At 36.8% G+C, this 22,515-nt stretch overlaps 1 protein-coding gene and 1 pseudogene across 1 annotated transcript in view; both read left to right on the top strand.

Annotated features, from left to right (window-relative positions):
* Positions 1–22,515, top strand: part of PGM2L1 (phosphoglucomutase 2 like 1) — an 83,480-nt gene that overhangs the window by 2,368 nt on the left and 58,597 nt on the right. The window lies entirely within an intron of this gene.
* On the top strand, positions 8,303–9,931 carry LOC119535860 (annotated as a pseudogene).

Below are 22,515 nucleotides of genomic sequence, written 5' to 3'. Positions count from 1 at the left end.
TGTTTTAGTTTCCTAGGCTGCTCAAAGCAATGCTATGAAATGGTTCGCTTAAGCAGTGGGAATTTATTCGCTTACCATTCGAGTCCAGGAAAATGTCCAAATCAAGGCATCATCAAGGTGGGCTTTCTTCCCAAAGACTAGGTGCTGGCAATCCTTGGCTCCTCTGCCACATGGCAAGGCACATGGCAGCGTCTGCTGGTCTCTCCCTTCCCTTCCAGGTTCCACTGATATAGCTCCTTGCTCCCATGGCTTTCTTCTCTCTCTGTCTGAATTTCATTCTTTTATAAAGGACTCCAGTAAGAGGATTAAGACTCATTCTGATTCAGGTGGGTCATACCCCAACTGAAGTAGCCTCATCAGAATACACTACTTACAGTGGGTTTACACTCACAGGAATGGATTAGATTTAAGAACATGTGTTTCTGGTGTACATACAGTTTCAAATCACCACAGGTAATATCAGTGGCAATTGAGTGGTTTATAGGCATTCAGTTCTTATAGGAGTTCAGAAGTAGAATTGACCTGTGGTGGGGATGGTCAAAGAAAAGTTCATAAGAAGATGGGTCACATAAAATGAATGAGGAGAACTTTCCTTGAAAGTGGAAGAGAAATTCTTAATTTATATTTATAATTTTATATATATATACAGATTTATACACACACATATACATACAAGGCACTGGCTGAGAACCTGTGGTAGATACAAAGGCGAAATACATATGATCATACTTTCAAAGAAAATAGAGGGGAGATATGACAATGGTTCACAGTTATAAGACAGGGAACAAGTAATAAGTGCTATTAACAGAGGAATAGATTATTATTTAAATATAAATAAATTAATGATTTAAATTTTAATTTTAATAATTATTGACTAAAAATATTAAATAATTACTTAATTGTTCCCCCTGTGAATGGGAGTGAATGCTTTTAATACAGTAGGTAAGCTAGGCTATGTCCCAGGGCATTGAATTTGGTGTACAAAAATGTGAAATAATGATTTAAATAGATCAGACATATACCATTAATTACATGACATGTTGACAACATATGCAGTCTTTCAGAATATAGAAACTGAGTTTAACACCTGGTTAAATACTTATTTAGTTAAAAAGGGTACCTTCCAAATGCCCCTAATTCTTAGTAACTCCCTTGGGGAGACACATCATAAATTATACATTGATATGAGGTCAATTTGCTACTTGCCTAGGTCACTAAAATTGCTAGTTTAAGCCTTGGTGGGGTGGTATACTTTGAAAAGTCTTCATGAAAAAGGTAGTATTTGTGCTGAACTTTAGAAATTAATTAAAATTTAGACCCACTACTGGCTTAGATTAGTCTTTATTTCTATTCCCAGCCTTTTTGTAACTGTAACCTAACCTATCTCTACCTTGATGTTCTATTCCTTCTCAACAAAGAACTGTAATTCTAAGACCAGGCCTGTAACATTGAGAGGGGGCTATTCTCAGCAGAGAGATATAAACTCTAATGTATTTATTTAGAACACTTGTTTCTGCTGGAGCTTAGGGTATGTGGATAAAAATTTCTGGAAAAACTTGTAGAGGCCGGGTCATAAAGGTCTTTAATATTTCTTTAGTATTCTGAGATAAATAACAATTTATATGTGTTAAAAAGGAAATAGTGCAACAAGACAGGGTATTTATTGGTGCAGTCTGGCAGGCTGTCTGTAGTTTCCAAGGCATTCTGTTGGTAAATTTACCATAGTCCAGGATCTGACCCCTCTTCCTTCCCACCAGTACCCCTGCCCCAGTTCCTGTGCCTTTAGGCTAATTTGTTAGTGTACCTAGTCTCAGGATGGACAGAAACTGATGTCTGAATTCAGAATTCTATTTTTGGTATTAATTTATGATACAAATGTAACAGCTGATTGGATTTGTCTCCAATTAGGGCATCTTCATAGATGAAGTGTAAGGAAAGTGAAAGAATTAGAAGTTTTTGGTGAACACAAACTCAGATCACAGGGAGTTAGCTACATGACATAAATACTTAACAGCATCACTTGTAAGTTAAGTAGATGTTTCCATCTCATGATGGCACTATCCTACCACTGGGACCCAACAAATCCATGAATCAAGGTACTCCTCCCTCAGCCAGTACACAGATGACCACCAGTGTTCTCTTCTTTTGTCTGTGCTCTAGGGCTAAGGTTTTCACCCTCTTCCTAGAACCTTCTTTCAAAACTTTCTACATTCTGTCAAATTATTCTTGCTGGCCTAGAAGCCAGGTTCTATTTAACATGACAGGTATTTCCAGTGTCTGGTTTCATAGTACATTTTAACTTCTGAAAACATTCTTATGTCTAAGACATTAAGCACTAACTACGTTTGGGATCGGTGGGCAGAGTGGAGGGTGGGATTGGAGTACGGTGCAGAGCTGGTCAGCCAGCTGCAGTAGCAATAGCAAAAGTGTTGAACTTCTATATCTTGACAACAGTGTGGAGACAGGAATTGGCCATGGCATTTTGAATAATAGTGAGTAGAGCACTCTGGTCTCAGAATGTAGGTCCACGTAGAGAAAGAGTAGAGTGTAAACTTAAAGTTAGGAAAGCTTAGGGTTATGAAAAGAGAATAGTTTTCAAACATCTAACAGTGGATTTTTTTTAAACCAAAATGTAGTACATATAAAAAAAAAGTGGTGAACAGATTCTTTTTGAATAATAATTGTGTGGTGGAAAATACACCTACAAAGCACCTCTGCAGAGGTGGCCTAGTCCACTTCCTTTGTATAAAAGACCCAAAGAAGTTGTGGAAATTCGAAATCACATGTGGTAGAGTCTGGACTAGAGCTTGGGCTAGAGCTTGGATCTGCCATAGAGTTCAATCTTATTTTTACTTTACTAGTATGTATTAAATCTTTTTGTTCATACTTTTCTAGTAGTTTACTTGGTTTGGCATTTAACCAGTGAAGGATAAAGAGTATATATGGCTTTATTAATTTCGGAAAATGTTAATACCAATTTGTTGAATTTATTTGTGTTTCAAACTTTGTAAAATGCTTTAATTCTCATTTGATATTTGCAGCAATGGGTGGTAGGCAGGCTAGACAGTAGATGGCCACATCTTTCAGGTAAAGAAATTTAGACTCAGAAAAGGAAAATGACTTGCTGAAGAACATATGGCTTTTAAGTAATAGGGTTGGGACTGTACCTGAGGTTGTCTGACTCCTACTCTAGTCTTCTTATCACTGTAATAGATTCTATAAATTGGATATTTAGTAAATGTTAGTGAAGTCATAAATCAAGTTTCAAGGACCTCATTAAAGCCATCTTACTGGCTTTTGTAAAAGCTGGAGTAGGATGTAATATTCTGCAGAATAAATTGTCATGTAATTGTTTTTAAAAGAGCTGAATTTGCAGCTCAACAGTTGCTTTGGTCTCCTTGGCAACGATTTCTCCCTCTGCCAAGAAATGTAGTACAGATAAAATGAGAGTTCAAATTTATTTTCCTTTTTCAGAAATAAATTCATTGTTCTTTTTATTTCTATGTTTCTTGTATTTTCCACCCCACCATTTCCATTGTTTTTACTTTCAATTTCTATTTATTTATTTTTAAAATTTATTTTAAAGACAAACATGGTCATGATAAAAATAATAAAACAGAAAGGAGTATAATAAAAGGCAGTGTTCCTAAATGCTTCTTTTCATTATTGATTTGCTCCTTATACACAATTTTTACTTGTTTATGTTTAGTTATTCTGGTAGTTACCACCAAAAAACTATATAATATGCTAATACCACAATTTTTTTTAATTTATTTTAAAATTTTAGATATTAGCTATCAAATACTTGCTATGAAAAATGGGAGGTTAGCTCAGTTTCTCTATTCTCTACCCCTTCCTAAAGTTTGATAGTTCTACTATTAATTTTAGTTATTCTTTTGAAAATGTATATAATTTAACTAGTGCTAGCAAAGCCTGTGAGATGGTAAGCCAAACACAGAGAACTCCTAATTGGCCATTCTACTCAAGGGGAGACAGAAAACATACACAAAAACAGAAAAAAAACCATACCAGCTTCCTAGGAAAACCTGTTAATATCAAGGACTAACCAAGGATCAAACTACATGAAGAAAACAAGAGGCATGGACAGGAAAGCCCAAGATAAACAAAGCTATGAACCCAGAAAAAACTGAGATAAATCAGGGAACATAAGAACTTGAAAGTTTTAAATTAAATTTAAAAAGATAATTATTCCATCAAATAAGAAAAGGATGCTATTGAAAAAGGATAAAGAAGAATGAGCCCTTGGAAATTAAGAGAAAAAAAAATGATTCTCCTCCCTCTACCCAAATGCATAGCAAGTATAAAAGTTAAAATTGAGGGAACATTTAGCAAAAAGAAGTAGGAAATATGAAGGAAGTTGAGACATTGAGGAACTAACCCAGGAGTACAGTAAAAAGAAATCCCGAGTTACAGTAGTGCAGTAGTTCCACACTGGGCTTCAAGAAATGTGTCTTGAAAAAGAGTGCAGTTTCTGTGTCATATGTAGTAAAAAGCTGGAAGATAGTAGTGATATGGTAAAGATGACATGTTACTTCTGGCATCAACATCAAAAACAGAACAGCTATCTACTTTGGGAAGAAAGAGAGAGAGAGAGAGAAACCCTAGTAAGCAAGTTATGGTCCAAAATGAAGCAAACTAAAATGGGGCATGTGAATAATTAATTTATGGAGCTTATGGAAAAAAATCTAATTGATTCAACACCTTCAAGTAGCACAAAGTTCATGAGAGTGGACCTGAAAGGAAGGAAATTTAATCTGAGCCCACTACTGGGGTCTACAGAGAACACTATTTAGATGCTCATAACCTAGTGTTTATGTGGTTTTCAACTTTGAGGATCAACCTGAAGACAAAATACAAGATTTAATTTTAGTTATAGAACAAAATGTTTATCAACATATTTTGTTATAAACATATTTTGGTTTTTGGCTTATTCTGCTTTGTTTTAACCTTCTTTGTCCTTCAGAAATTTTTTGAAATCTCTCATCCATTCCTGCGTACCTGCTGATTTCTTCCCCAACTTCTTTTTTTAATTCCCTTACTGCCATTGTAGTGAGTTCTCAGGAGGAAAGGAAAACAAGTAAGTGTTTGTCTTTCACCTTGAATGAAAACTTTCTTTTCTTCCATTTTTGAAAGTGAAAAGACTCACATTTGAAAGTCCTTCCTTCTCTCCTACCTGACAGTTTTCAAAATAGATAGACTGGCTATGAATGCTTGTTATTTGGGGGCCTTCTTTGCCTTATTTTTTCTTTCATAAAGGATTTTTGTTAGTTCCCTTCAGGTTTTCTACAAGGTCATTAGAAAGCCTGTGTTTGGTCTAGAATAATTTGCCCTATGTCTTCTCCTCTTTTGTTAAAAAAAGAAAGAAGGAAAGAAAGAAAGAAAAGAAAGAAAAGCAATCAATCAATCAGTCATGGGGAATCAAATGCATAGGGATTTATCATTTGATTCATCTAGATTTTACTTATGAGATAGATTGAATTAGCAAAATAACATAAATATCCTTGTAGAGAGACAGCAAAATTTGCCTGTTTATTTGTTTTTACCTATTTCATATGTCCAGTTTTTTAGAAATATCCCCCCTTCCCCAACAAAAGGTTGATTAGTAATTTAGTGCAGATTTTGTTTAAGGAGTATTTTTCATTAGTTAACTGCTCTCTGCCATTGCTGCTAGTTAGTACTGAGGCTGCTGCCCTCTGGCGTTCGGAGTTAGGTAATGGAGAAAACAATTACTGCCGGTGGACACAAAGACAGAGTGCATTAAGCAGGATAGTGTATCCAGTCCTGCATAGGATCTTTTTATACCAAGTAATTTAATGAGCACTGTATCTTACAAAACAAAACTATGAAAATGACCATATTTAATTTCCCAGAGTATGAAAATTATAAAGTAGGTAAAAAATACTATAGCTCTCAGATACAAAGGTATTTTAGCTTTCAGTGAATTATTCTTTAACATGAGTAGTGGCTTTATTTCATAGTTTCTGCTTCAGAATTTTCTCATGTTACTTTCCCTCTGAAATATTGCAATATTTATGCAAGGAAAGCTTAGAAAAAACCTAAATGCTCATCAAAAGGGGACTGGTTAAATAAACTGGAACACTACAACAGTTGAAAAGAATAACATAGATAGACCCAGAAGTACTGAAAGGATCTCAAAGATATGTTAGTAAGTTATGGAACATTGCATACAGTTTGATGATGATGATATATGTATATATATATATATAAGAGCTAAAGAAAACTACATTGCTGTAAGCATGTAGATGTGTAGGAAAAGGTCTAGAAGGATATATCACAAGCAGTAAGTGGCTCCCACAAGAAGAGGTAGGGAATGAGGATACTAGTTCAAAGGTATCTATAACTTTATATTATTAGTATTTTTTAAAAACAATGGAAATATATTAATGTATTTCATATTTAATAATTAAAAGTAAAATTTAAAATATAAACAAAGAACAATTAAATGGTCAACTGTCACTGTTTTATTGAAATATATTCACATACTATACAATCATCCATGGTATACAATCAGCTGTTCACAGTACGATCATATAGTTATACATTCATCACCACAATCTATTTCTGAACATTTTCCTTACATCAGAAGGAATCAGAATAAGAGTAAAAAAAAATAAAAGTAAAAAAAGAACACCCAAACCATCCCCCCATCCCACCCTATTTGTCATTTAGTTTTTATCCCCATTTTTCTACTCATCCATCCATACACTAGATAAAGGGAGTATGATCTACAAGGTTTTCACAATCACACTGTCACCCCTTATAATCTACATTATTATATAATCGTCTTCAGGAGTCCAGACTACTGGGTTGGAATTTGGTAGTTTCAGGTATTTACTTCTAGCTATTCCAATACATTAAAACCTAAGAGTTGTTATCTATATAGTGCATAATAATGTCCACCAGAGTGCCCTCTCGACTCCATTTGAAATCCCTCAGCCACTGAAACTATTTTGTCTCATTTTGCTTCCCCTTTTTGGTTAAGAAGATATTCTCAATCCCATGATGCCAGGTCCACATTCATCCCCGGGAGTCATATCCTGCGTTGCCAGGGAGATTTACACCCCTGGGAGTCAGGTCCCACGTAGTGGGGAGGGCAGGGTTCACCTGCCCAGGTGGCTCAGTTAGAGAGAGAGGGCCACATCTGAGCAACAAAGAGGTACTCAAGGGGAGACTCTTAGGCACAATTATATGCAAGTTTAGCCTCTCCTTTGCAGTAACAAGCTTCATAAGGGCAAGTCCCAAGACTGAGGGCTCAGCACATCAAACTGCCAGTCCCAATGTTTGTGACATCAACACCAGTCCAGGTAAGGAAGTCCAACACTTCTGCACCTTCCTGCAGCTCCTTGAGGTGGCACGGGTGGGGGGAGGGAGGCTGTAAATATATTTTTTATTCTCTGCCCAAATTACTTTGGGATGTGTCACTGGTTTTTAAGGGCAATAGGTTTCAAAAAAGAAAAGGTGAGTAGCTTTATCAGGAAGACTTTATATAAGAAATAGAATTTGAGCTGGGCCTTGAAGAATAAGTAGGATAGGAATATATGCAGATATGGGGGAAGAAATTTAAAGAGGGGGGAATAGAATAATAAAATGGAAAATTTTCAGGGAGTATGCAGGAAAAATGAATAGACTTTCTTAACTCAAGTATAGCATGTGTTGGACTAGTGTAGAGGTTAAGAAGACAAGGAAAACTATTGTTTATTGAGTGATTCTATGGCAGACCTGGTATTAGATGCTTTCATGTACATCACCTCTTGTATTCCTTTCAAGAATTGTTTGACGTAATTATACCCATCTTTTAATCTATACACAAACTTGGGTTCAGAAAGTAGAGAGAATATTTTAAATCAAAAAGCTTTGAACTCCTTTACCCTTCTGGTTCTGATCTTACCTTTCCTAACCTTTACATTTGATGTAACCGGAATTGTATTGTTGGTTCTTGGCTGATTAATCTGGCTGCAGTATGTAATTAGGATGGGATGAATTGGAGTTGTGGAAGGTAGCCTGGAGGCTTTTGCAGAAATATGGATAAAAATATTAGGATGCTTATGAAGTTCCTTTTAAGAAAATTAGGGAAGAAGCAATAAGATAAGACTTATTAGCAAATTGAATTCTCCCTTCTCTTTAAAAAGACAAATAATGATAAACAGCTCCCATTTGGTTAACTCATAACCTTTTGTTAAATTTGAATCATATCTCCTTTTTAAAGAAATTCCCATGTCCTCTTCCCTGATCCCATTCTTTTCCTTTCCTGAAGGTAACCATGGCGTATTTGAAGAATTCTAGGGCTTTGTCTGAATTTCCTGTTTTGTTAAAAACAATTGTTTCTCAGTTAAATAAAGATAACACCAGAAGTTTAAAAGCTCCCATTAAAAAAAAAAATCACTTAAGATCTATTTCAATACTTTATAACATTCAAGTGAATCAAAATTTAAGTATTGTATTTCTTATATGTAGCTTTTGAAAATGTGGATACTAATAACTTTTCCCTAAATAGTACACTATAAGATTTTCTGAAGCTATGGTTATTTAACAAAATGCAAGTCCACAATAAAATAAAACATCAAATACAGCCTAAGATGTGCTCTAAGTAGCAGTGTCATACTTTACAGAGATAGGAAGTTCTATTTGAGGTTTCTGTAAAATTAGATTCATACTTGTACAAAATATATATCAAAGAACTTTCACATAATTATGAGGAAAGACTTAATGTAAAACAGTTGATATTGTACTAAAATGCAATTCAAACAAAGCTGAATCTATGTTTAAAATTTATCTTTTTTAACTCTGCTTTATAAAATCGCTGAGAATTCAAACATTTTTCAAGTATTTAATGTTAAAAAATATTAAATTACATTTCCAAATGTTTACAAGGGGAAAATGAAAAAAACATTAAGTATTGTTTGCCTCACATTCGTACATTATAAATATAATCTGTCTGAGCCCCGCCCCCTGCGGCGCCGCCGTAGCCGGCCTGGAGACTTCCGCTCAGTGCGCGCTGCCGGTGGTGTTTACCGGGACAGCCGTGGCCACTTTTCGCATGGCCCTCATCAGCTTCTAGTTTCTTCCATCAAATCGGATGACCTCATTCAAGCTTGAGGCCTTGTCCACGGGGCTGCAGTGCAGGGAGCCACAGTAGTTTCTCTGCCGAGAATATTCCTGGTGAATCCGCACAGAAGCTGTCTGAGGTAGCAGAGAAGTGCAGCATTTATCTCGTTGGAGGTTCCATTCCTGAAGAGGATGCAGGAAAGTTATGTAACACCTGTGCAGTGTTTGGGCCGGATGAACCTTTACTGGTAAAGTACAGCAAGATCCATCTGTTTGACATTCCTATTCATGGGAAAATTAAGTCAAGAATCTCAGACATTGAGTCCTGGTGAAAGTTTCTCCACATTTGATACTCTTTACTCCAGAACCTTAAAAATTACATTTTTTTTTTGTCCATGAGTAGCTATGGAGAAAGATGAAAGCTCCTTGGTGTTTGCCGGAAGAGGTGGCAACCATATCCCTCATAGCATCTTCTACAACATCCACTTTGCAGAGCTTATACACATATATGTACAGAGAGGCTGCCACCTGTTGGTGTATCCTGGAGCTTTTAATTCGACCACTGGACCAACCCACTGGGAGTTACTTCAGTGACGCTGGGCTGTTGATGATTAGACATTTATGGCTACAGCATCTCCTGCCTGGGTTGACCAAGTCTCCTGTGTCGCCTGGGGAAACAGCACCATGGTGAACCCCTGTAGTAAGATCCTAGTCAAAGCTGGCACTGAAGAAACAATTGTGTATACAGACATAGCTGAAGAAGCTGGCTGAAATATGTCAGAAAATTGTCAATTTTAGCCAGAAGTGATCAGACTTCTATGCAGTGGAGATGAAAAAACCCTAAGGTATATAGTTCTGACACATTATGGAACAGGAAGATAGAATTCTGCAACATAACCAACTTGCTACTGATTTATTTAATGGTTTTTTGTTTGTTTGTTTGTTTTTAATTTATTTCGGCCATTTCTCTTCCTGGGAGCTCTCAATTGAGATGATGGAACATTAGCACACTGATAACTTTCCATACCATATTAAATAGAAGTGTGCATGGGTCACTTACAAAGACTCAGGCTGGCTTTGAAGAACAGAAGGAAGGGAAAGGGTACTGGCTCTAAAGCTTCTTCCATACTTCAGTTGCCTCAGAGTTGTTGGTAAAAGTATCAGTCTTTGTTATTTTGGTGGTTGATTGACCTAATACAAATATATTTGTGTCATGAGTCTCTTCCCCCAGTTGCTGGTGTTGAAACACATTATCTAGAGAACATTGTCTGGTGCTACTCTTTTCCAAGCAGTACCTTAAAAATTTTTTTTTTTTTTTTTTTTTTTTTTTGTCCATGAGTAGCTATGGGGAAAGATGAAAGCTCCTTAGTGTTTGCCAGAAGAGGTGGCAACCATATCCCTCATAGCAGCTCTTGGGGCTCTGTAAATTCAAAGCCTTGTGTTGGAAGGATCAGGAAGTCCCATACTGGGCACTATACTTTTAGTACTTCTAAGAGAATGGAGGATCTCCACAAAGCAGCAGTGGGTGATTACAATTCTGAGAAGCACAGCTTGATGCCTAAAAAGGAAAAGACCTGGAGAAAGGGAGAATTTGACTGCAAGAGAGCAAAGCATCCTAGGAGGGTGAGGCAACATCGTGTCAGCAAGCCCCTCCTGGAGGCTCTCTGGATCCATTTTAGACACACCAGGAATGTTGATGTCTGGCAGGTAAAATGCTGGCACAATGCCTGGACCTGTCATCCAATCAGAAACTAGTTCCAAAGAAAGAGTTTCCTATAAAAAAAATGTTTCCAGAGACAGCAGAGATCAACTGGCTATGTATTGAACCTACACCTTTAGTAGCAGCAATACTAGCTAAAGTTCCTGCCTGGAACAAAAGCCCAGAGTTTCACATTGCATGAGACAGATCAGAAACAAAGTCTGTGGAATGCCGTTACTGGTATCCTTTTCTGCATAAAAGACTTTCTGATTAACTTCTTCAGGTACATGTCATCAGAACTTGCTCCACTGTCTTCAGCCATCAACTCTATTTTTTTTCTTACTTCAATTCTTATTATACATATTTATCAGCCCACCTAAAAACAAAAACAAACAAAAATTTCCCACTTTGAATCTCCATGTCCCAATTGTTCTTTATCCTCTTTAAAGTCAAATTTCTTGAAAAAGTAATCTCCATTCCCTACCACTACTTTCATATTTTTAATTCATGCTACTCAAAAAACTGTCAGTCACCAGTGAAGACTTTACTAAGAGACATTACTTTTTGTAGAAAAATTTCTTTTTGTAAACTAGTACTAGGAGTAGTCAGAAGTTGACTTTGTTTTAATGTTATAACTTGGCAAAATTAGAAGTTTTCAGTTTTTTGTTATCCACCCCTCCCTACTTGCACATCTGTTATTGACTCTAGGTTTGCAGTGTTTTGTTATTAGAACTTATTTTTTAAAAATAAGATCTATTCATTAATCATGGGTTACATATTTTTCCTTATAATTTCAACATATTTATTAATATTAATACTTATTGATTAGGCATTTGTAATAAAGTTGCTGACATACTGCTAAATCCAAAAAAAAAAAAAAATGAGGGAGAGTTTAAAATAGTCAATGATAGACATTGAGAGAGTTTGTCAACAAGAGACCTGCTGTTCTGGTTTTCTAATGCTGCCTTTTCACAAAACACCAGAAGTGGATTGGCTTTTATAAAAGGAGGTTTATTTGGTTACACAGTTATAGGTTTAAGGCCATAAAGTGTCCAAGGTAATGCATCAACAATCAGATACCTTCACTGGAGGATGGCCAATGGTGTCCGGAAAACCTCTGTTAGCTAGGAAGGCACATGGCTGGCATCTGTTCCAGAGTTCTGGTTTCAAAATGGCTTTCTCCCAGGACGTTCCTTTCTCAGCTCCTGTGCATTCTTCAAAGGGTCCCTCTTGGCTGTAACAAGCGTGCTCCTTCTGTCTGAGCTTTTATAGGGCTCCAGCAAACCAATCAAGGCCCATGCTGAATGGGCGGGGCCATGCCTCCATGGAAATTATCCAGTCAGAGTTATCACCTACAGCTGGGTGGGTCACATCACCAAGGAAACACTCAGTCAAAGAATTACAGTCTAATCAATACCAATATGTCTGCCACACAAGATTGCATCAATGATAATGGCATTTTGGGGGACACAATACATTCAAACTGGCACACCAGCCTTACAAGATATACTAAAGGGAGTTCTGTAGGCTGAAAGGAAAAGATAGGAAGAGAGACTTGGAGGAAAGTGTAGAAATGAAGATTATCACTAAGGGTAGCAAAAGGGTTAAAAGAGAGACAAAAATGGGCTATGACATATCAAAACAAAAGGATAAAATGGCTGAAGTAAGTACTGCCTTTACAGTAATATCGTTGAATATTAATGGATTAAACCCCCTAATCAAAAGGCACAGATTGGCAGAATGGATAAAAGAGTATGACCCATCTATATGCTGTCTACAAGAGACTCATTTTAGACCCAAGGACACAAATAGGTTGAAGGTGAAAGTTTGGAAAAAAATATTCCATGCAAAGAATAACCAATAAAGAGCTGGGGTGGCTATACTAATACCAGACAAAATAGACTTTAAATGCAAAACTGTCATAAGAGACAAAGAGGGACACAATATTTTAATAAAAGGGTAATCCACCAAGAAGAAATAATCATAAATATTTATGCACCTACCCCAGGGTGCCCCAAAATACATGAGGCAAACACTATCAAAACTGAAGGGAGAAATGGACCTCTCTGCAGTGGTGGTTGGAGACTTCACTGCACCACTCTTGTCAATGGATGGAGCATTGAGACAGAGAGGATCAATTGGGAAAAGAAGAACTTGAATAATGTGATAAATGAACTAGACTTAACAAACATATACAGAAGTTGCACCCCAAACAGCAAGATGTACATTCTTCTCAGGTACTCATGGATCATTATCCAGGATAGAGCACATATTAGGTGACAAACAAGCTTCAATAAATTTTAAAAAATTAAAATTATACAAAGCACTTCCTCTGGCCATAATGGAATGAAGCTTGAAATCAATCACAGGTGGAAAACTGGAAAATTCACAAATATGTGGAGGCTGGATGATATAGTCTTAAACAATCAGAGGGTCAAAGAAGAAATTACAAGATAAATATGTACATATCTTGAGACAGAAAAACAAACAACACAGCATGTCAAGACTTGTGGGAGGCAGTGAAGGCAGTGTTAAGAGGGAAGTTTATGGCCCTAAATACGTACATTAAAAATGAAAAATACCTAAAAATAGCTGACTGCACACCTGGAGGAACTGGAAAAAGAACAACAAACTAATCCCAAAGTGAGCAGAAGGAAATAAATAAAAATTAGAGTAGAAATAAATGAAATAATAAAAAACAATAGAATTAACAAAACCCAAAGTTGGTTTCCTGAAAAGATCACTAAAATTGAGAAACCTTTATCTAAACAAAGAAAAAAAAGGATGGAAATAAAATCAGAAACGAGAGAGGGACATTACTACTGACCCCACAGAAATAAAAAGGATGACAAGAAGAAACTGTGAACAATTCCATGCCAACAAATCAGACAACTGACCAGATTCCTAGAAACACGCAAACAACCTACATTGACTCTAGAAGAAATAGAAGACCGAAGTAGACCAAGTGCAAACAAAGAGACTGAATCAATCATCCAAAATCTCCCAACAAAGAAAAGCCCAGGACTAGATGGCTTCACAGGTAAATTCTACCAATCATTCCAAGAAGAATTAACACCAGTGCTGCTAAAACTCTTACCAAAATTGAAGAGGAGGAAACACTACCTAACTCATTCTGTGAGGCCAACATCCCCCTAATACCAAAGCCAGTTAAAGATATCACAAGAAAAGGAAATTACAGACCAATTTCTCTAATGAATTTAGATGCAAAAATCCTCAATAAAATACTTGCAGATGAATCAGACAGCACATTTCAAGAATTGTAAAATATGATCAAGTGGGTTTTATCCCAGGTATGCAAGGGTGATCCAACACAAGAAGATCAATTAATGTAATACACCACATTAACAAATCAAAGGGGGAAAAACACACAATTATCTCTATGACACAGGAAAGGCATTTGACAAAATCTAGCATCCTTTCTTGATAAAAACACTTTGAAAGATAGGAACAGAAGGAAACTTCCTCAACATGATAAAAGGATAAAGTCATATATGAAAAACCCACAGCTAACCTGGTATTCAGTGGTGAAAGACTGAAAGCCTTCCCTCTAAGATCTAGAACAAAACAAGGATTCCCACTGTCACTGGTTTTATTCAGCATTGTACTAGAAGTTCTAGCTAGAGCAGTTAGACAAGAAAAAGAAATAAAAGGCATCCAAATTGGAAAGGAAGAAGTAAAACTTTCACTATTTGGAGATGACATGATCCTATATATATATATATAAATTCCTGAAAAATCTATAGTAAAGCCACTAGAGCTAATAAATGAGCTCAGCAAAGTTGTGAGGTTCAAGATCAACATGCAGAAATCAGTAGCATTTCTATACAGTCATAATGAGCAATCTGAGGAGGAAATAAAGAAAAAATTCCATTTAAAATAGCAACTAAAAGAATCAGATATCTAGGAACAACTTTAAACAAGGATGTTGTTTTGGTTTGTTAAAGCTTCCAGAATGCAATATACCAGAAATGGGTTGACTTTTTAACAATAGGGATTTATTAAGTTACAAGTTACAATTCTAAGGCCATGAAAATGTCTAAATTAAGGCATCAACAAGAGATACCTTCTCTCCAGAAAGGTTGCTGACATCCAGGGTTCCTCTCTCAGATAGCAAGTCACATGGCTGGTGTCTGCTGGTACTTCATTCCCAGGTTTCATTGCTTTCAGGTTCTGATTCCAGTGGCTTTCTCTTTGAGCATCTGTGGGTTCTCTCTTAGCATCTCTGGAGCATTTCTCTCTCTAAACTCTCTCCATATGTCTCTGTTTTTTGTCATCTCTTAAAGAACTCCAGTAAAGTATTAAGATCACCTTGAATGGGCTGCGTCACATCTCAATTGAAACAACCTAATCAAAAGGTGCCGCTCACAATAGGTCTGCACGCATGAGAGTGGATTAAAAGAACACGGCCACACATTGCCAGAATTCAAACTTGGGGCATTGTGACTCAAGGAATCCTTCTGCCAGCAAAGTTGAGATAAGTACATCCAGTTGTCTAATAAGATACCTCCAGTTCATGACAATAAAATGTCATCTGCATAAAAAAAAAAAAAAAAAAAAGAACACGGCCACAGAATGTTCAGCAAGATTGATTGTATAGATCCAGCAATAGGTAGCATAATATTGTGTGATGGTAGCACAATATTGTAACTATACTGAACAAAGATGTCCATGAGTAAAGCTGAAAGAGGTAGGCAAGGGTCATGAATGACACCTGAGGTAAAGATAGAAGATAAGACTGTGACTGATTACTTAGCAAAAACTGGAGTGGTCAAGGATTGTGACTAAATGTACAAATATAAAACTGTTCACCCATATGCAAAAATGAATGTCAACCATGCAGAGTATTGGAAAGGGGATGGTATTGGGGAAAGATTTAATCAAAGCAAACTGGAGTCTATCGTCAACAGTAACACTGTAATATGCTTCCATTAAATGTAACAAAGGCAGTATACCAAAGCTAAATGTGTATGAGAGGGGTATATAAGAGAGGGATATGGGATTCTTGGTAGTGGTGGTGTATGACACTACCATTATATTGTATAATATTTTATTTTCTTTCTATTATCTTTTTTATTATTTGTTTTAAAAAAAACCTTTTCTTGTAGTAATCAATATGTTTAAGTGCTGACTGTGGTGATAAATGCACAACTGTATGATGATGCCATGAACAACTGATAGTACATTGTGGATAATTATATGATTGTGAATATAGCTCTATAAAATTGTATGGAAAAATATAACAGGGATAAAAATGCTGAAGAAAACATGGAGAGAAGGATGTATGTATTTACTGTCGTTTAGGAGATAGAATGGTATAACCTTTCTGGAGGACCGTGGGGTGTTTCCACACAAAGCTAAGTATGTGGGTGCAATAAGGTTCTGCAGCCTCATTAAGGGGCATTTACTTGAAGGATCTGAGAGCAGGGACATGAATGGACATTTGCACAGTGGTGTTTTTGGAGAGAGTATGCATGATTTGCAGTGGCTGGAGGTGGTCTAAGACTATATTGACTGAGGCACAGAATGGTGAACTGTTGTGTGTGCACACAGTGGAATATTGAGCAACTGCAAGGAGTGAAGCTGTGAGAGATGCAACAAGGTGAATGGAACCTGTAGCAGCACTTTGAGTGAACTATGCCAGAAACAAAGGCAAACACTATAATGCCTCACCAATATGGAGTAACTACAATGTATAAACTCAGAAATGAATCTTAGAGCACAGCCTAACAGGGGAACAATTATTGTAATGGTCCCTAGATTGTAAGCTCTTACAGCAGTCAAATCTGTTCCTGAATTGTGTAATGGCTGTCTCCAGACTCTGAGATGCTGATCCCTTTGTGTATCATGTGATTGATCTCTAGAATGTTGGATATCTGTGTGACACCTGAAACTCAGAGCTAGAACTTGGCAGATATGAATGTCAGTATGAGAACATTATAGCAACTGTTAAAAAAGCTGAAAAAGAGTCCAGACTTCAACTAGAGATATGAATGAAGCAGATTTGGTTAGGACTAGGGCAAATCGGGCCAAAGGGTAAAGAACATTACTGACTGCATTTTAAAACTTTAAATTCCATGTGAGACCAAGGGAAGAGATGGTTAGTTGGTGCAAGAGCACATAAAAGAACAAATGGGGAAAAAATAAAAAAGTTTGAAATGGATCTCAGAGAAATGATGGACAACATGAAGCAAACATATATAAGAATCATTGGTGTCCTTGAAGGAGAAGAGAAGGGTAAAGGGCTAGGAAGAGTGTTTCAAATGTAGTTGAGGAAAACTTTCCAAACCTTCTAAATGGCATAAATATGCATATCAAAGATGTCCAATGAACTCCAAATAGAATAAATCCAAATAAACCTACTCTGAGACATATACTGATTAGATTGTCAAGTGCTGAAAAGGAGAAACTTCTGAAAGCAGCAAGAGAGAAGTGATTCACCACATACAAGGGAAACAACCTAAAACTAAATACTGAATACTCGGCTGGCACCATGGAGGAGAAAAGGCAGTGGTATGACATATTTCAGATTCTGAAAGAGAAAAATTGCCAGCCAAGAATTTTTTATCCAACAAAGCTCTCCTTCAAAATTGAGGGAGAATTTAAAATTTTCACAGACAAACAATGCTGAAAGAATTTGTTAACAAGAGACCTGCCCTGCAAGAAATACTAAAGGGAGCTCTACCAGCTGAGAAAAAAAGAAAGGAGGGAGAGGTCTGGAGAACTGAAGAGGATTAGTCAGGGTATCTTAGAGAGAAAAAAAGAGAGAAAGGGGAAAAAGAGCTAACAACTAGAAACCAAAGGCTAAGATAGTTGATTCAAGAACTCTCTTCACAGTAATAACTTTGAAGGTAAATGGATTAAACTCTCCAATTAAAAGATACAGGCTGGTAAAATGGATTTAAAAGTATGACCCATCTATATACTGTTGCAGGAGACTCGTCTTAGACCCTGTGACAAAAAGAGATTGAAAGTGAAAGGATGGAAAAAATATTCTATGCAAACTGCAGCTAAAGAAAGCTAGGGTAGCTATACTAATATTGGACAAAATAAACTTAATATGCAAAGATGTCATAAGAGACAAAGAAAGACACTATGTATTAATAAAAGGGATAATTTGCCAAGAAGAAATAACAATCATAAATGTTTATGCACCTGATCAAGGCGCTCCAAAATATATGAGACAAAAATTTGCTAAACTGAAGGAAGCAGTAGACATGTCTGCAATAATAGTGGGAGACTTCAATACACCACTCTCTTCTATAGATAAAACAACTAGACAGAGGAACAATAAGGAAATTGAGAACACAAACAATATGATAAATGAATTAGACTAAACAGATATGTATAGATTATTACATCCCAAAATACCAGGATCTACATTCTTTTCTAGTGCCCATGGAACGTTCTCCAGGATAGCTCATATGCTGAGGCACTGTGCCAATTTGAATGTATTATGTCCCCCAAAATGCCATTATCTTTGATGTAGTCTTGTGTGGGCAGATGTATCAGTGTTGATTAGATTGTAATTCTTTGAGTGTTTCCATGGAGATGTGACCCACCCAGCTGTGGGTGATGACTCTAACTGGATAATTTCCATGGAGGTATGACCCTACCCATTCAGGGTGGGTCTGAATTAGTTCACTGGAGCACTGTATAAGCTCAGACAGAGGAGTGAGCTTGCTACAGCCAAGAGGGACACTTTGAAGAATGCATTGGAACTGGGAGAGGAGCTTCAGCTTACAGAGATGTTTTGGAGACAGCCGTTGAAAGCAGACTTTTGCTCCAGAGAAGCTAAGAGAGGACAAACGCCCCAAGAGCAACTGAGAGTGACATTTTTGAGGAGCCTAGAGAGGAACATCCTGGGAGAAAGCCATTTCGAAACCAGAACTTTGGAGCAGTTGCCAGCCACATGCCTTCCAAGCTAACAGGTGTTCTGGACACCATTGGCCATCCTCCAGTGAAGGTACATGATTGTTGATGACTTACCATGGACACTTTATGGTCTTAAGACTGTAACTTTGTAACCATAGAAACCCCCTTTATAAAAGCCAATCCATTTCTGGTATTTTGCTTAATGGCAGCATTAGCAAACCACAACAGGTACCAAACAAGTCTTAATACATTTAAAAAGATTGAAGTCATTCAAAGCACATTCTCTGACCACAATGGAATGCAACTAGAAATCAACAACCACCAAAGACCCGGATCTTTTACAAACATATGGAGGTTAAACAACACACTCCTATACAGCCAATGAGTCAAAGAAGAAATTGCAGGAGGAATTGGTAAGTATCTAGAGACCAGTGAAAATGAGAACACAATATATCAAAACCTGTGGGATGCAGCAAAGACAGTTCTGGGAGGGAAATTCATAGCTCTAAATGCATATATCAAAAAGCAGGAAAGAGCTAAAACCAAAGACCTAACTGAACAACTGAAGAGGCTAGAGAATGATCAGCAAACTAACCCTAAGCAAGTAGAAGAAAAGAAATAGCAAAGATTAAAGCAGAAATAAATGAACTGGAGAACAAAAAAACAATAGAGAGAATAAATAAAACTAAAAGTTGGTTGTTTGAGAAGATCAACAAGATTGACAGACCCTTAGCTAGACTGACAAAGTCACAAAGAGAGAAGACCCAAATAAATAGAAATGAGAAGGGGATAATTACTACAGATCCCAAAGGAAAAAAAAATCATAAGAGGATCCTATGAACAACTGTATGCCAACAAGCTAGAGAATTTAGAGGAAATGGACAATTTCCTGGAAACACGTGAACAACCTAGATTGACCCAAGAAGAAATAGAAGACCTCAGCCAACCAATCACAAGCAAAGTGATCCAATCAGTCATCAAAAATCTATCTACAAATAAAAACCCAGGGCCAGATGGCTTTTTAGAATTTTACCAAACTTTCCAAAAAGAATAGACACCATTCCTGCTCAAACTCTTTCAAAATATTAAAAAAAAAGGAATGCTGCCTGACTCATTTTATGAAGGTAACGTCACTCTGATACCAAAACCAGATACTATGAAAAAGGAAAATTATAGGCCAATCTTCCTAACAAATATAGATGCAAAAATCCTAAACAAGATACTTACAAATTGAATCCAAAGGCACATAAAAAGAATTATATACCACGACCAGTGGGGTTTGTTCCTGGCATGCAAGCGTGGTTCAACATAAGAAAATAAATTAACGTAATTCAACACATTAACAAATCAGAAGGGAAAAATCAAATGATCATCTCAATAGGCGCTGAGAAAACATTTGACAAAATTCAACATCTCTTTTTGATAAAAACACTTTATAAGGTAGGAATTGAAGGGACCTTCCTCAATATGATAAAGGGCATATATGAAAAACCCACAGCCAGCATAATAGTCAATGGTGAGAGGTGAACTGGGACAGAACTGTCTCTTCAACAAATGGGGCTGGGAGAACTGGATATCCATAACCAAACGAATGAAAGAGGACCCCTACCTCACACCCTATACAAAAATTAACAAAGTGGATCAAAGGCATCAATATAAGAGACGGTACCATAAAACTCCTAGAAGATAATGTAGGTAAACATCTTCAAGACCTAGTATTAGGAGGTTACTGCTTAGACCTTACACCCAAAGCACAAGCAATGAAAGAAAAAAAATACATAAATGGGAATGCCTCAAAATGAAAAGTTTCTGTGCCTCAAAATACTTTGTCGAAAAAGTAAAGAGGCAACCAACTCAATGGGAGAAAATATTTGGAAACCATGTATCTGATGAGAGACTGATATCCAGCATTTATAAAGAAATCCTGCAACTCAATACAGTAGTACAAATAGCCAAATTATAAAATGGGCAAAAGATATGAAAAGACATTTCTCCAGAGGAGAAATACAAATGGCTAAAAACGCATGGAAAAAAGTGTTCATGATCACTAGCTATTAGGGAAATGCAAATCAAAACCACATTGAGTTACCATCGCACACTAATAAGAATGACTGCCATTAAACAAATAGGAAACAATATATGCTGGAGAGAATGTGGAGAAATTGGAACTCTTATTCATTGCTGGTGGGAATGTATGGTGGTACAGCCGCTGTGGAAGACAGTTTGGCAGTTCCTCAGAAAACTAGCTATCAAGTTACCCTACCATCTGGCAATTCCATGTCTTGGTATATACCCAGAAGATCTGAAAGAAGTGACAAAAACAGACATTTATACACTGATATTCATAGCAGCAGTGTTCACAATTGCCAAGAGATGGAAACAATCTAAGTGTCCTTCAACAGACGAATGGATAAACAAAATGTGGCATATACATATGATGGAGTACTGTGCAGCAGTAGGAAGAAGGAACAAAGTCTTGAAACATTGTAATATGAATGTACCTTGATAATAATGCTGAGTGAAATAAGTCAGACACAAAAGGAGAGATATTGTATGTTATCACTTATATAATTTCTCTGAACAATGTAAAATCAATGTCTTTTGATATAGAATATTGGGGACCTAGTGATAGATAATAGCTAGTGAGGGAGAATGATAAGCTAATATGTTCAGTTCTGTTAATGATGGTAAATTTGAAGGTATGGGAATGGATAGGGGTGACAATTGTTTGTTAATGGGATTATAAGTATCAGAGTTGTATTGAAGGCGAATAGGATTGAAAGGGGTTTTTAAAGGCATGTTTCCCAAAGATCAGCACCACAAATATACATAGGTGCTTGCATGATATCCTTCTAAGGTATGACACTATCAGAGAATTGATAACAGCAGGGTAAATGGGAAAATCTACCTATTGCATAATAGGGACTATAATTACTAGGAATACCATACTAGTACTACACAAATACTAGGGACAAATAATTAAGGGCTGACAAGAGCTACGAGATGTTTTGGGTCATGAGAATTGTTTAAAATAGAGAGTGAGGAGGATTGTACAACTAAGTGATGATAATGTGAGTTATGGATGGATTATCATGGACTAACACATGCTATGGGAACTTTGGAACCCCCTACTTTATCAATCAAGCCCTCAATCTTGAGGCTTGCTTGGGTGAAACTTATGGTTGTAAAGCGGTGGCTAAGCCCACCTATAATTATGCCTAGGAGTCACCTCCAGTGAACCCCCAAATGAATGAGTCTTCCTGGCGACATGGGACACGGATTCTGGGAATGAGCCTGAGCCTGGCATCAAGGGATTGAGGATGCCCTTTTTGACCAAAAGAGGGGAAAGAAAGGCAATAAAATAAGGCTTTAGTGGCTAAGAGAAGTCTAATAGAGTCAAGAGGCTGTCCTGGAGGTTCCTCCTTTGCAAGCTTCACCTAGATATGTCAATGACCACAGTATGATAAGTCCAAGTCAACAGTAGTCCAGAAAACCTTAAAGAATACCCAGATCCCTATCTGAGACTCTATAAAGTTTCACTCACTAAGTTTATTCTTCAGAAACTTAAATTCTTCAGAGAACACCTATACCAGCTAAGTCCCAAAACCCAGAGGCAGTAGCCTCTTGAAGAACATCAACTAGATATGTCCCCTTTTCTCATAAAGTTGACACCCCTCTTTAACATGAACATGTTGGGGTGGTCACTGCCTGGACATCTCAGAAAGTGATTAAACTAGAGGAAGGGGTAGCAACAGACAAGATGGAATTTAATAAAGGATTATGAATACTGAATCTTTATATAATTTTCTTTTTCTTAGTTGCTAGGGTATTAGAAT

Source organism: Choloepus didactylus, chromosome 6, assembly GCF_015220235.1.
Source record: "Choloepus didactylus isolate mChoDid1 chromosome 6, mChoDid1.pri, whole genome shotgun sequence".
NCBI lineage: Eukaryota > Metazoa > Chordata > Mammalia > Pilosa > Megalonychidae > Choloepus > Choloepus didactylus.
This window is presented reverse-complemented; position numbering and strand designations above follow the sequence as displayed.